The sequence below is a fragment of the Protopterus annectens genome, chromosome 12.part0 (assembly GCF_019279795.1).
Source record: "Protopterus annectens isolate FY-2018-M chromosome 12.part0, PAN1.0, whole genome shotgun sequence".
NCBI lineage: Eukaryota > Metazoa > Chordata > Ceratodontiformes > Protopteridae > Protopterus > Protopterus annectens.
In genome coordinates, this window is record NC_056746.1 from 490,353,872 (window position 1) to 490,367,335 (window position 13,464).

Sequence of the window (13,464 nt, forward strand, 5' to 3'; positions counted from 1 at the left end):
TCATATTTCTGACTGTTCCCTAATGTCTCTACTTCTTATGCAAAACGTTATTGGCTGGATTCGGTAATAAGACTTAACAGCGCAGACTGCAGGTAAACGCTTACCCCGATTTTAATAGACTATTCTGTTTTAGTAAACACCAGAGTTTGGGGGTCCCTGTATTGGTTCACAAGGGAAATTTGCGAATTATATGCTGTAAAGAACAGCACTGCAGTGAAAACGAAAATTGGAACCACGTAACTAACTTTTCTGTTTTGCGGCCCGTTGCAGAAGATACCACGTAGGTTTTTAGGGGGTCCGTTTGTATTTAGCTATGTGGAAACAGTGTATCAACAAACACTCCTCGAAACAAACTTTTTGTCTGAAACAACGGTAAACAAACATCTATGTCTTTAAAAGGCGGTGATGTGTCACTCATTGCCGCTTTGGGCTTGGATTGGCCAAACGCAGTCCTGAGGGGCGGTCATTAGTGAATTTTTTGACAGTCTGTTCCAGCTTGCGTGCTAAAAAAGACCAACAGACTCAAGCTTGGAGAATCTCACTGCGGGAACTTGAAACGAATGCGGGAGTGTTACGCGCTGTGAGCAAACTCGTGAACTAAATCGTTTTGGGTTTGTTTTGTTTGCTAGTGTTTCCGTTTGGTAGTGTACACAATACAACTTGCAGGACTCTCGGGATCAGCCAGGTGAGTGGCAAAGGCAGTTGGTACAGGGGAGGTGTGCGGCGGGCGAGAGAGCAAACGAGGCAGGGGCAGCATTTGCGGTTCTAGACCCATGTTATGCAACACAAGAAATGTTGACATCAGCAGTCTGCTGGGGCGCCTTAGTTGGCAGCAGAGATCATTGGGTATGGGGTGATGTAACAGATGGGGGACGACAGGCAGACTCCAAAGAAATAAAATTTTAGTTTGTAGTGTATTGTTTCCGACAGACTAATAGATAACGGTCATTCAATTAAGTTGACTCCTTCATGCCCCCTTTTTGATCTTTCAAAAGGGAACTGGCAGCTTGGTAGATGTTGCAGTAGAGTGGGGGGCACAGATCTAGCGGGAACCCGTTCTGCTGTATTAGCTTACTTGTTGCCTGCCTTCTTCCCTCCCTCAGCATCACCAACATGTCATGCTGTGTCAGCCCATCACTGTGACATTGCGTGTGCAGCTATGCCTGTGTCCCTAGTTCTCTTTACCCCTGGTAAAACGTCTGTCCCTATATTACGTCGCGCTGTTACATTTTTTTTAATCTTTTTTCCCTTTTTTAATCCGTGTAATTCATACGTCTGCAGTTTCTTCTTGTGGAAATCTGTTTAGTTCCGTGGTACAGATGCAGAACCTGCAGCAAGACTGACAGCAGGATGTGTGTGTGTGTGTGTGTGTGTGTGTGTGTGTGTGTGTGTGTGGGGGGTCGTTGAAAAGCGGTGTTAGCTGTGTGTGTGAGTGTTTTAGCGGGTATTTTTGTATCTGAAAGCACCCCCCCCCACCAGCAAAGCAGTATTTTGTGCAGATATATTACAGAAGAATGGTGCATCAACTGAATTTATACTTGCATTTTTCTTTTGTAACAAGGCAGAGATTATGTGTCATATTTGTGTGCATGTGTATATATCTATAAACTAAAAACATGATTTTGGCTTCACAAGTGCAAGTCAGGAGGACTGCTTTTTTGTACTCAAATGGCATGTACTTCTGACCTCATTAACCTTGCTACTGCTTCACTGTGTTTTTTGCTACTTAGTCCATAGTAACAGACATTTCTCTCAAGTATACTTGATTTTCAAGGATGTCCTTGAACTGGCTTCACAATGTTGTTTGTGATTTGTGAGACAATACACTGAGGACTATCATTCCCACATAATGCCATATTTTACAGAAGCATTGTTTTCCCATAAAAATGCAATATGGTGACAATGTAAATAGTGTCATACCTGTCAACCTCTTAGGGCAAGAATTCTGGACAAAGCCAAAACTTCAGGTGTTTCCTTAATTTTAGTAATGAAAAAATGTTTTCTGTGCAGGGATGTATCTGATGCATTCTGGTCCAGCTGCTGTTTTCATAGAATGTCCTAACTTCCTTATACATCCATGCAGTATTCAATTCCATAGTAAACTGATACATAACGTGGTTTGTTTAAACATTTTGTCTGTGTCACCCGTTTTGCTTAAAGTGGTAATTATGAACTGTATTTTTTTGTTTGTTTGTTTTGTACCGCCTGAAGTTCAACATTCTGGACAGAGGCCATATAAGATATGCAGGCCATATAAGTTTTCTTAGATTGGTTAAAGTGTGTAGGAATCACATTTGCACAAGTATACATCATTTCCAGATCATATTACTCAGGTGTATGCGTTTTCAAGTATAGAAAAAGGACCATAAAGGCAGGAGGACAATAGACACATTTTATTTGAGGAATTAAAGCATTGTCATAGCAAAATAAGCAGATTTGCTAAAGTCAGTAAGTAGTTCTCTAAACAGGCCGGCTGAAAGGTTCTGTATGGCTATAAACAGTAAAAGCTGGCAGTGGTAATGCAGCCCCTCCCCCTACAAAGCTAATATTGTATGATTCAGCAGAAATGTGATGTGTTCTGATTCATCATGTAAGTTTTGAAACCTGCACATCAGTAAAAAAAATGTGCATATGTCGGGATAATTTCACTCTGGAAGTATCTAACTTAAATACCATGGTAGAAATGTCCATGCCCAAAGTTTCATTGTCATCCATGTTTGTTACTGAGCATATGCCATCTGCATAAGGTTTTGTTGTGCATTGCAAGATCTTATCAAACCTCAGAAAGTGAGCATCTTTGGTAGCGATTATTATTCCTCATTTATATGAAAAACTAATTTTCTTAAGAATTGGGTCATCTCTAAGTGTCATGTAACTAAAACAAGTAGGATTAGAAGTGTTTTAGTAACATGGCATCCTAATAAAGCTATGAACTTTAATCTCTGATCTCTCAGTCCATCTTCTGGTAGTTATTTTACATCTGACTCATCAATGGGAGACTTGAACAATTCCCCCTTTTTTCTGTACAATAGGGACAAGGTGCTAAGAAATGCATTTTCGAAGTGAAAGAGAGATTGCAAAGTATGATGTTGAGTGCAAGAGTATGGCCTGTCAGAATGATTGCGCCCACAGCCAATCTTATTCCGAAATGAAAGAAGCTTCTGTGGATTGCAGTAATACAGAAACCAATTTAAAGGAGGGCATTACATGGATCTAATACTTATTTGGCTTTCTTTTTCGTTACACCTGAAACTTGTATAAGTGACAATGCTGCTGTTAAATACAGAATCCTGTTGGAGTAAAGATTTAGAAAGAAAGCAGATTCACTGAAGTTTTGTAGCAGAATTGCCTTTATAGTATAAACTGAAAGCAGCATTGCCTTGATGATATCTCAAGTTGACGTTGCATTGAAGAAGTCCAGTGTTTGTGTGACCCAATATGAATTATGTCACAGTAAGGCCTAATGATTATTTAAAAAGCATTCCCTTGAATTCCCATTAGATTGACATGTACACTATGACACAATTCCTGATGGGTAACACCTAAGGTTTTTGAACCACAAGAAGATCTGCCTTTTTTATGAGTTTCCTTTTTGAAGGAAAAGGAATATGCATATATATGTATCTTTATCTATATAAAACACACAAACATAGACATAGTACTATTCCATATATTTGTCGTTTTTTTTATATCTTTGTATGAAATTAATTTTATTAGCTGCCATGCTACCAGCATTGTTTGCATTGATTATTATGAATAAAATACATTTACGTAATGAAGGCTCCAACATTCTTAAAAATAATAATTTAATGATCTGTAACATATTAATTACAAAATTAAACGTAAGAAAATAAGCATGTTCTCATATACTGTCCAGACAATATGTAAGCACTTTAACAGTTTGGTGAGTCTTCAAAAGATAGAAGAGTCATACATTTATTGCAAATTAGAAAGTATAACTGCTTTATAATGTATAGCATATAAATGATTAACATTGAGTATCCTAGATATTATTCTCTTCAAGAATTTTTCATACTAAGTCAAAGTCAGAACAAATGGTGAACTCGCAGAACTTATTTAGCTTTCTTCAAGTGACTCTGGGATCAATCATCCATTCTTTAACTAGAAGCTTAATTTTTATTATGTTAGGTTTCAAATTTTATTGATTTTAAGAATCGTATTATGGCAGTTCTCCATCTGATTTTGAGGTCAAAAATTTCATCTGACCATAACTGCAGAAGCCAGTCTTTTAGATATTTTTTTCTCCTTATCCCAAATGTTGTGAACCCAGACTTTAGTATATGTAGAACTTGGTGGTGTGGGATGAAAATCCCGTGAGTCCAGTCTTCCTGAAAAAAGTATACAGTATATACTTATTTTCAAAATTGATCTCCACTGTAATTTTTTAATTCATATTTTGATAAGGAGTCTGTTAATTGCAATACGTATTGCAATTGAGGGCTTGCAACCTGCAAAAAATTGTGCTCTGTTTTTTTTGTTTTTTTTTTCAGTCCTTTTAGAATGGCTCTAAAAATGTCACTATTGCTGTATTCACTCTTTGGAGCATTTGATGTTTGATGATAGAATGGTATGCATGTAGATATGTATATTTTTTATAATTTGTATCGATCCGTCTATCTGTATAGTTCCCATTCAGTTATTCAATGGTTCAGAATGTTGACTGGCTAAACATTAAGACAAAAGTGTTGACATTCTGAAATGTTGACTGCAGAGTAGTACAGGAAGACTATTTTTACTAAGGTAGTGTTACCGTGCGGAATGAGGGGATTTGCCCTTTTTCCCACTGTAGTGCAGTCTCAGAGTTGGTATATATAATTAGCAGAGAAGGTTGGGGGTTGCAGGGGGGCTTGCCTCTGCAAAAACATTGTGTTTGCTGCTGTTTTGGGGAATTTTCAGTTTTTGTTTTGGGGATTTTTCAGTATTTCAGAACATCAGCGTTTTTGGTGCGATGTTTAGCCAGTCTATGTTTTGAAACGATCTTATGAAGTAGATCCATCTATATGTATATTATTAATTTCCCCGGTGCTTAAGAACATTTTTGACATACCAATTAAACTTTCTGTTTGTATTCTAAATGTCAACATATCAGATCAATTTGATCTGATCATACTCATTCTTTAAAAAGCTGAGAGGTTTATAAATATCTGTTCAGCTAAACTTGTTTTAAATAATGCTGATATACTTTACAGTTGGGCATGAGAATGGAACATTATTCAAATGGCCTCTTTTCATTGGTTTAAGATATTTTTTCAATTAAATATACAATGGTTTTGCAAATGGAACGTTCTGAAATGAGTTAATTCCATATGACTTTAATATGTTCTGATTTAAAAACCTTTCCATTAACTGGATAAAAGAATAATTCTTTTTTTTGTTATTAAATTCTGTATATTGCATATTTTTCATGGAGTAATGATGAATATTTCAAGCATTACTGAGTTTTCAGTAAGTTATTGTCAAGCAAAAATAAAGAGAAATTAATTTGCTGTTACTAAGTCTTTTAATTTATTTGTAGGGTCTAGTTAGTTTTTAAGTTAAATTTTAATAATTTGCTTAGTAGTATTAAGTATTCTTCTGAACTCAAAATCTGTAGTTATTAAACAGTTGTTTCTTAGAATTTTTAGCATTTAAAATTTGTGTAACCTACTGGAAATGTAATGTTTAGACTAATTAAATTGTAAAGGATCCCATGCTTTTTCTGAATATGAAGCCATTGTAGTGTCTTTTTGATTAGATTGTTTACTAAGCTGGTGAAAAAAATAATTTTTTAAAATAATTAGAAAGGATAAGCGATTCAAATATTTTGGTTGAATGTTTCTAAAATAGCATACACTTTATGCACAGTCAGTCTTGGTCATGTTTATCTAATGTAATTTGAGGTCAGAATTAACTGCTGTTATTAGTTTTACAAAACTGTGCATGTGGATGACATTTATCTCCAAAAATCTTTAATCTTCATAAGGCTTTATTGCAGCAGAGTTTAGTTGTTCCACAGCAAAGTGAATTACACAGCGAAAATAATTCAATATAATTGTACGGATGTAGACAAATATTATGCCGTGAGTTTATGGAACATTTCTGTTAAAATTTAAAAGAAATCCTTCATAATAATTGAGGATCTTTCTAGTAAACTGAATGAATTATACTTTAGCTCTCCAAATCAAGTTGAATAATGCATAACAGATTAAGGTGATTATGGTGTATGAATGACTGATTTAAAAATCTACAATTATAATACTTTCAATGCTTTTTTCCTTTTAATATTAAGTTTGTGATTTGAAAGAACACTAAAGTTTGATGGCTAAGTTGAAGTTGACCGAGCTTCAGTAAGAGATATGTAATTATCAGATAAGTATTTTTCTGGATAGAGAATGAAAAAAGTATGGAAAACCTGTTTGTATTTTGTTAACAAATTAACTTGGCATACAAGTCAAAGTGTCCATGTGGAGATTTCACTTTATTTTGCATTTGTTTCAGTTCAAGAGTTGTTGCGTCTTCTGTTGCTTATAAGGCATTAGTAATTTGGAATGCTAGGCTTGCTAACAAACACCAAACACTGATAACATTGACATGCACGTTCTATTACTCCTGACACTCCACTCTATTCTGATCTGTACGTAAATGCTACTTGGAGCAGAATTCTTTAGTAATGGTGGAGTGCATAGTAATGAATTTCTTTCTAACCCTGCAGAACCATTTTGAGATGATGTCATTAAGTCCACCAAATTGATCCATTCCCCCAACTGATGTTTCTAAAGCACTCAAATATAAAAACTGAATCTTGGATATGTTGTTTTTTGAAGGGTCCAGTGTGACCTAGTAATTTCCAAATTTCCCAAGATAATTTAATTGGTTAGAGGCTAGAGAGTAAACTGACCTACTTTTTTGTAAGACTGGGAAATTAATTACTGATTTTTTTTTTTTTTTTTTTTTTTTTATTAAACTTAATGAAATTCTCTTGGAGCAGCACAGTGATGTAGCATCTTCTCACAGCAAGAGGCTCTTCTGTTTGATTCTCAACTGGGATGCCTTCTGCATGGAGTCTGAATGTCCTGCCTGTGTTCATATGTGTTTATTCCTGGGTGCTTCAACTCTTCAATTTCTTCCCAAATTCAAATTCCAAAGGCATGCAGTAGGTGTCCAGGATAGTGTAAATTGACCTTAAGAGTGAGTATGTATGGTATGGAAGAAAAAAACTGCAACAGGATTAACCACCCAGGGTGGTGTATACATTGGTTATAGGTAATAGTCACTGTTGATGTGTGACCCTGACCCCATGTGCAAAAATAGGAAAAAACATTAAGCGTTTAAACCATTCTTTTGTGAGACTTGAAAGGACATTTCAGTAAAGCTTTTAGATATGTAAGCTCATGAAACCAGGTTAAGAGGAAAAGTAAAAAAAAAACAGTTAAACAGATCAAACCGATTATGAATCGGGGTAGCCTACATATTTCTGAAGATGTTGACAAATGATCAAAAGGGAAAGAAAAACTGAAATGTGCAATAAAGTATCAAAAGGAGATTTGTTTATATCCAGGATATCCAGGAAGCAGCCTTCTAAGCTGCCTGCCTAGTTTAGCTGGCCATTACAACAACAATGGTCATACAGAGCTGTGAAAGATGTCCAATCAATCCAGTTCATAAAGAGGAGCATTTTTTTTTCTGCCCCTCTAAGCACCTCTTCAGATGCCCATGGCAACTGCTTGACCCATTATTTATTTCCTCTTGGAGTAAGAACGAACTCATTTAATCCTCAACCAAAGTAAGAGCCGTATGGCTCATTTATTGCTTAACTGAAGTAAGAGCTAGCAGCCCATTACTTTCCACTGTAACAGGTGAAACGTGGTACTGGCAAGCTGTCATATGTTATGAGCAGGATCTCCAGTCTGACCAGACTGCAGTAGTTGTGAAGCTCAATGTAAATATCATTATGCTAGGGAGCCATGCTAGTGGTATACCTTTACCTGCTCTTGGGTCACCTACTCACTTGTGCAACACTTGCTTCCCATGCCTGTCCTAGCAGCTTGGTAGCATTCCACCACTTAACCAGTAGCTGTCAGCAGTACAGTAGGGCTAGCCACCTCCATTCTGCCAAAATGGGTGAGTCAACATCGGCCACTCACTCCTACCCACCTTCTTGACTATTCTAGTGCTCAAACTGCTAACTGAATGTGGGTCACCTGAGATTACAGCAGAAGGCCAGGTAGAATGATTATTTTTGAATTTATATATCTGACTGCATATAGATGCTAAGTTTTTAGTATCCAGATCAGAATATGTGAGCTCTGCAACTGCTCAGGAGGGTGTTCCAATAATGGTTAATTTCAGAACAAATGGAAAGACCCAGGGAATCCACAGTGATAAATGAGTATGTATATTTCAATTACTGTGGACAAAATATGTACATTTTGAGGTGATTAATCTTCTGTTCCTTTGTCAGGAACACTGCATGGTTTGGAACAAAAGTCTTATGTTCACTCTGAGCAGGAGAGTGAGGGATGCGCATGTCAAAAATTTGTACCCGAGATGGTTACATTTACAACTTTTGGCTGCAGAAGTCATATTGAGTGGGCTGGTTTCTGAGAAGAAAAAAAGTGTGTTTACACCTCATCTGCACCTAGCTTTACATGTTTAAAGCAGTTTCTAAAGAAATGAGAATGTTTTGTTCAAACTTGCAAAACCCGTCTGATTTAGAAAGGGATATCTTGTAAGGTTTTAATATGGCTATGGACAGAGTTACCTTCAGTTAATCAACAGCCCACTCCATCAAACCAACTTTACCGACACGGCAGAACATCGACAAAGGGAGAGCCGACATTTCCCACAAGGTAAGTAACCATTTGGCCATCCCAAATTCAACAACTACCAGTAAAACAAACCCCCCACACCCCCCCCCTTACTAAATATTACAACTCCAAGAATGTACTGCCATGGGGGTAAGGGGCAAAGTTCGGTTTGATGGCCAAACAGTTACTTACCATGTTGGAAAAGTCATCTCTCCTGTTGTCGATGTTCTGCTGTGTCAGTGAAGTTGGTTTTGATGCAGTTGGCTGGGTAACCCAGACAGAAGATAAATACAGAGCACTCTTTTTCTAGAACATTGAAGTATGTAAGCAACATAATAATTTAGTTATTATTGAAGCTCCCTTATTATTTATTAGTATGCTTGGTAACTATGAGTTTGACCAGTTGGCATAATGGTTAAGGTCTTCGCCTCCAATCCACAAGGTTCAGTCTGTTTGAAGTTTGCATGATCTCCCTGTATCTCTGTGGGGTTCTTCCCACTCTCTGAAAAACATGCTGAGTATGTCCATCTCAAATTCACCAGTGATTGGAGCTGTGAGCAACAGCACAGACTGTACATGGTACTCTGTTGAGGGAAAAGAAGTATGGACCGACCACTTTGGGCTGTGATGTACAGTATCCTTAAGATAGGAGAACATGTATCACAGACTGTGCACCATGGCAGAGCTAGCCACTCTACTGTGTAAAATATGGCTGTAGGTGATTTGTTCATGTTGACTAATGTTGCTGAATGGGCATGGGAATTTGCCAGTGATAAGTGGGTTGAGGACCTGGCCTACTCCGACCTACACCAGGGACCCATGCTAATGGTGGGAGGGGTGTATGTGCCCTTATTGGTTAGTGAGTGCCTGCCATAAAGTCCAGCAGCCCTTGGTCAATAAGCTGCTGGCCACCAGTGTCCAGTTGCCCAGCCTGAGATACCTGGGAATTGTGGTGAGAGAAGCTTCAAAAGGTAGTGAGGGATATCATTATAATTGGTGACAGACTCATGACAATCAGATTCCAGTGTAATGATAGGCTGAGATTATGAATACTGTCCTATGCTCCACAGCAGGGTTGTGATAGTGAGGAAAAGAGTGCATTCATACAGTAGTTGCAGGACCTGCAAGATAAAGCAGGACTACATGAATTGGTGTTGATGATGGGTGACTTGAACACGGATATTAGGACAGACAGAATATGATATGAGAACTGACTGGGTCCACATAGATGGGGCAACAGGAATAAAGAAGGAGAGGCCATTCTAGACTTCTGGATTTCTGCCTGGTAAATGGCTTTATAGCAGCCAACACATGGTTCAGAAAGAAAGACAGTCGTAAGATCACATTCCAGAATGGCCAACATGCAACTCCTGTGAACTTCTAGACTTCCAGACTAGAGCACAGGGGTAGAATCAGTGACTGGAAAATCATCCCCAGTGAAACCGTTGGTCCATAGCATAAACCACTGGTTGCCATAATCAGCTAGAAGCAATGATCAGAAAAGGCTGTTAGGTCAACAGAAACTAGGCTGAAGACCTGAAAGTTGACTAAAGAGAGCGTACAACAGTTCAAGGAATTATTCAGGGCTCTAGCACCCCATAAAGAGGAGGAAATAGATGGAGTTAAAGAAAATGGCAGCTCCTCAAAACATGTGTTAAGACTGCAGACTACAGAACAGAATGTTGCTGAGCCAGGTATGGAAATATGGTACATAAGGAAAGCAAGGAAAGCTGGTGGTGGAGTGCACAAGTCCAGGAGGTCATCCAAAAGAGAAAGAGTGCAGGAAAAAGTGGGAGATAAAAAAGATGGACCAGACTAGGCAGGAATAGTGGTTGCCTAACAAAGAAGCTAAGAAAGGAGTTGCAATAGCAAATAACAGGGCATTGGAGCACTCTACCAACATCTGGAAAGTGACTCCGTAGGTGGCACGAAGAAACTATATCAGGTTGCAAGGCAAAGACAGAACAATAAAGAAAATGGTCTGCCACCCTTCATAAGGGATGCCAGCAACAAAATTCTCACCAGCCCGCAGGACATCAAAGGTCAGATAGGAGTACTTTCAGCAGCTTCTTAATGAAGAAAACCCCACAGAAGCTGTACTACCCCAGTCAAGACCTGCAATGAGAGAAGAAGAGGAGCCCACCTTAGAAGAAGTAAGGACGAGAACTGGCATGGAGTGTCGGGTGTAGTGTATGACAGAAGAATGCCAAAGAAGCTGAAAAATAAGGTGTACAAAACAGTGGTATGACCAGTACTCCTGCATGGAACAGAAACCTGGGCAGTAAAGGCAGTGCAAATAAAGAAAGCTAAACATGATTGAAATGAAGTGCCTGAGAAGGGTGGTAGGATGCACACTGTGGGACAAACAAAGAATTGGGGACATAAGAGCAGAAGACAAAGTTGCTTCAATTGCAGAAAAAATCAAAGAGAACAGATTATGGTGGTTTGGGCACATGTGCAGAAAAACAGAAGACAATCTGGTGAAGAAGATTTGGGGCAGACAGCAAGAATGTGAGAAGAAACAAGGGCATCCAGCATAGAGTTGGATGGATTGTGTTAGAGAAGATCTGCGGCAGTCAGGCATGAGTGTTGAAGATGGCAGGAGTGTGGCACTGAATTGAGAGAGATGGTGACAATTAACATGACACCCTGACCTCATGTAGAAAAATGGGGAAAAAGGAGGTTACAAAGCCATCAGTGTAGCTCCAAAGAATTTGTTCTCTACAAGTGTCATCTCTTCACAGGCATTTTGTGGTGTTCATATGCCATGCTCAATTGTTTTAGCTTCAAGGTCAGGAGCTGAATCTTTAGCAGTGTTGGTGGATGAGAAATTGAACCCTGTAGTTCATAACATTTCATCCTTTGCAAAACTGGAAAAAAACTTTTCTAGACAAGGGGCCTTATTTCAAAAGACTTGCTCTCAGCGTAAGTGACTGAATCTGGTCTCTGGTATAAGCATGTTATAGATAGTCCTTACAATGAAATCATTTAGCAAGTCTTTCAGAATCGGAGCAGACTTGCAGTGAGAACAATTCTTTTGGCATTTGGCCCAAGATAAAATGGGTTGCTACAAATGATGAAATTATATTTGCTTTACTGGATGTTAGATACTTATAACCTGCGATTCTGCAAGACTTTGGTATTACATTTATTAAGTCACTCTTAGGAGGGCACAGCTAAATTCCAGAAAATTATGTAAACATTTTTAATGCCTTTTTGGAGACAATTTGGATAGCATTTATTTTAAATTTAATAAAATGTTTTAACCAAACATCTGATGTAGCTGTGGGGGCTACTTTGACCCCAGTTTGTGAATTCTGTTATGACAAGTGGGAATGTAGTCATGTTGCGCAGTCCAGGTTATCCTTCCACCAAATCTTATTTTATTATTGTTTCTGCATTTTTTCATATGAGGAAGGCGATTTGGAGGACTACAGTAACTTCCAGGGTTATAGCAACAATCTTACCAGTTACTTTACTGTTATTGCATCAGTTAATATGGTACAATTTTGGATATTTAAAATTTTAAAGATGTTGAGAATCATGGTTTATTAACTAGAGTATCAGCAAACATTTTTTTCATTTTAAGAATGGACATTCTAAGCAGCATAAATATAATAAATATTATTCCAAAGACGTGTGTCTGGAGCATTTTTACCTGGGCCTCCACTGAAAATGGGCTCTGTCCCAGTCGGACTTTCCCAGTAAACAAATGTTAGATAAATAAATATAAAAAGTCAAGCAACTAAATATTCACTGGTAAGGATGTATGGATTATGATGTACTTAGTAAGAGGATGTACTTAGTAAGAAGGAACATGATTTGGAGGAACTTAATGATTGCTAAGGGTTACTGATCAATAACTGAGTAATTGCTGATGGTACAAAATAGAGAACTGAGACTCCTGGATCCATTACAAGCACTGAAACTTGGTTTAGTTTAAGGCTTTTGAAAGCTTTTCACAATGGTCTATTATACGAACATTACTTACAATGTGATAAATATTGTACAAGAAAACTGGAAGAATTTTTTTGGGGGAGATGGGCTCAATCCTGTAGTCTTGAAGTCAATAGCTTGTCTTTTGTTAGTTGTATTGTTAAGTATGATGTAGGATTAAGTGTTAACAGAATTACTGAAAATTGAATGAGGGGTCACCTAACAATGAGGTGCTTTGCATTGTGGCTCTGAGCTGGGGTGAGTCTGCCAGTCCTTCCTGTGTTCATTTGTGTTTTTTGTTTTTTTTAGTGGCCCAATTTGCTCCAACCAGTCAAAGGTATGCAGCGAGTGAATTTGTATTCTTTGTATTGCTTGAAGGTGTGGATGTAGTGTGTGAGTGGACTGTGCATTATGTAGTAAGCCAGTGCCCTATCGAACTAACAGCTGGAATAGTCTCCATTATCTACACAACCATTTAAAGGACAAAGTAGGGTATCGGAAAAAGTCTGACAGACTGGCTGGTTGGTTGGTTGGAAGAATGGATTCATGGAAGCTATTCTCATAGTTACTGTGGTATGCTTGTTTTTCATAGTAAACTGTCATTATTATTTGGTTACCCAAAGAGGTAAAATACAGGTGCAATGGAATATTTTTAATTGTAAACAAATGTTATTAGTGTCACTTCTTGTTCAACATGTTCTTTTTACATGAGAGATCTCAT

At 37.9% G+C, this 13,464-nt stretch overlaps 1 protein-coding gene across 1 annotated transcript in view; it reads left to right on the forward strand.

Moving 5' to 3' along the window:
- The first annotated feature begins 498 nt into the window (after positions 1-498).
- Positions 499-13,464, forward strand: part of ABAT (4-aminobutyrate aminotransferase) — a 1,409,217-nt gene continuing 1,396,251 nt past the window's right edge. Inside the window, exon 1 of the mRNA XM_044089599.1 lies at positions 499-685. The gene's annotated coding sequence lies outside the window, so the exon portion shown is untranslated. The remainder of the gene's footprint in view (positions 686-13,464) is intronic.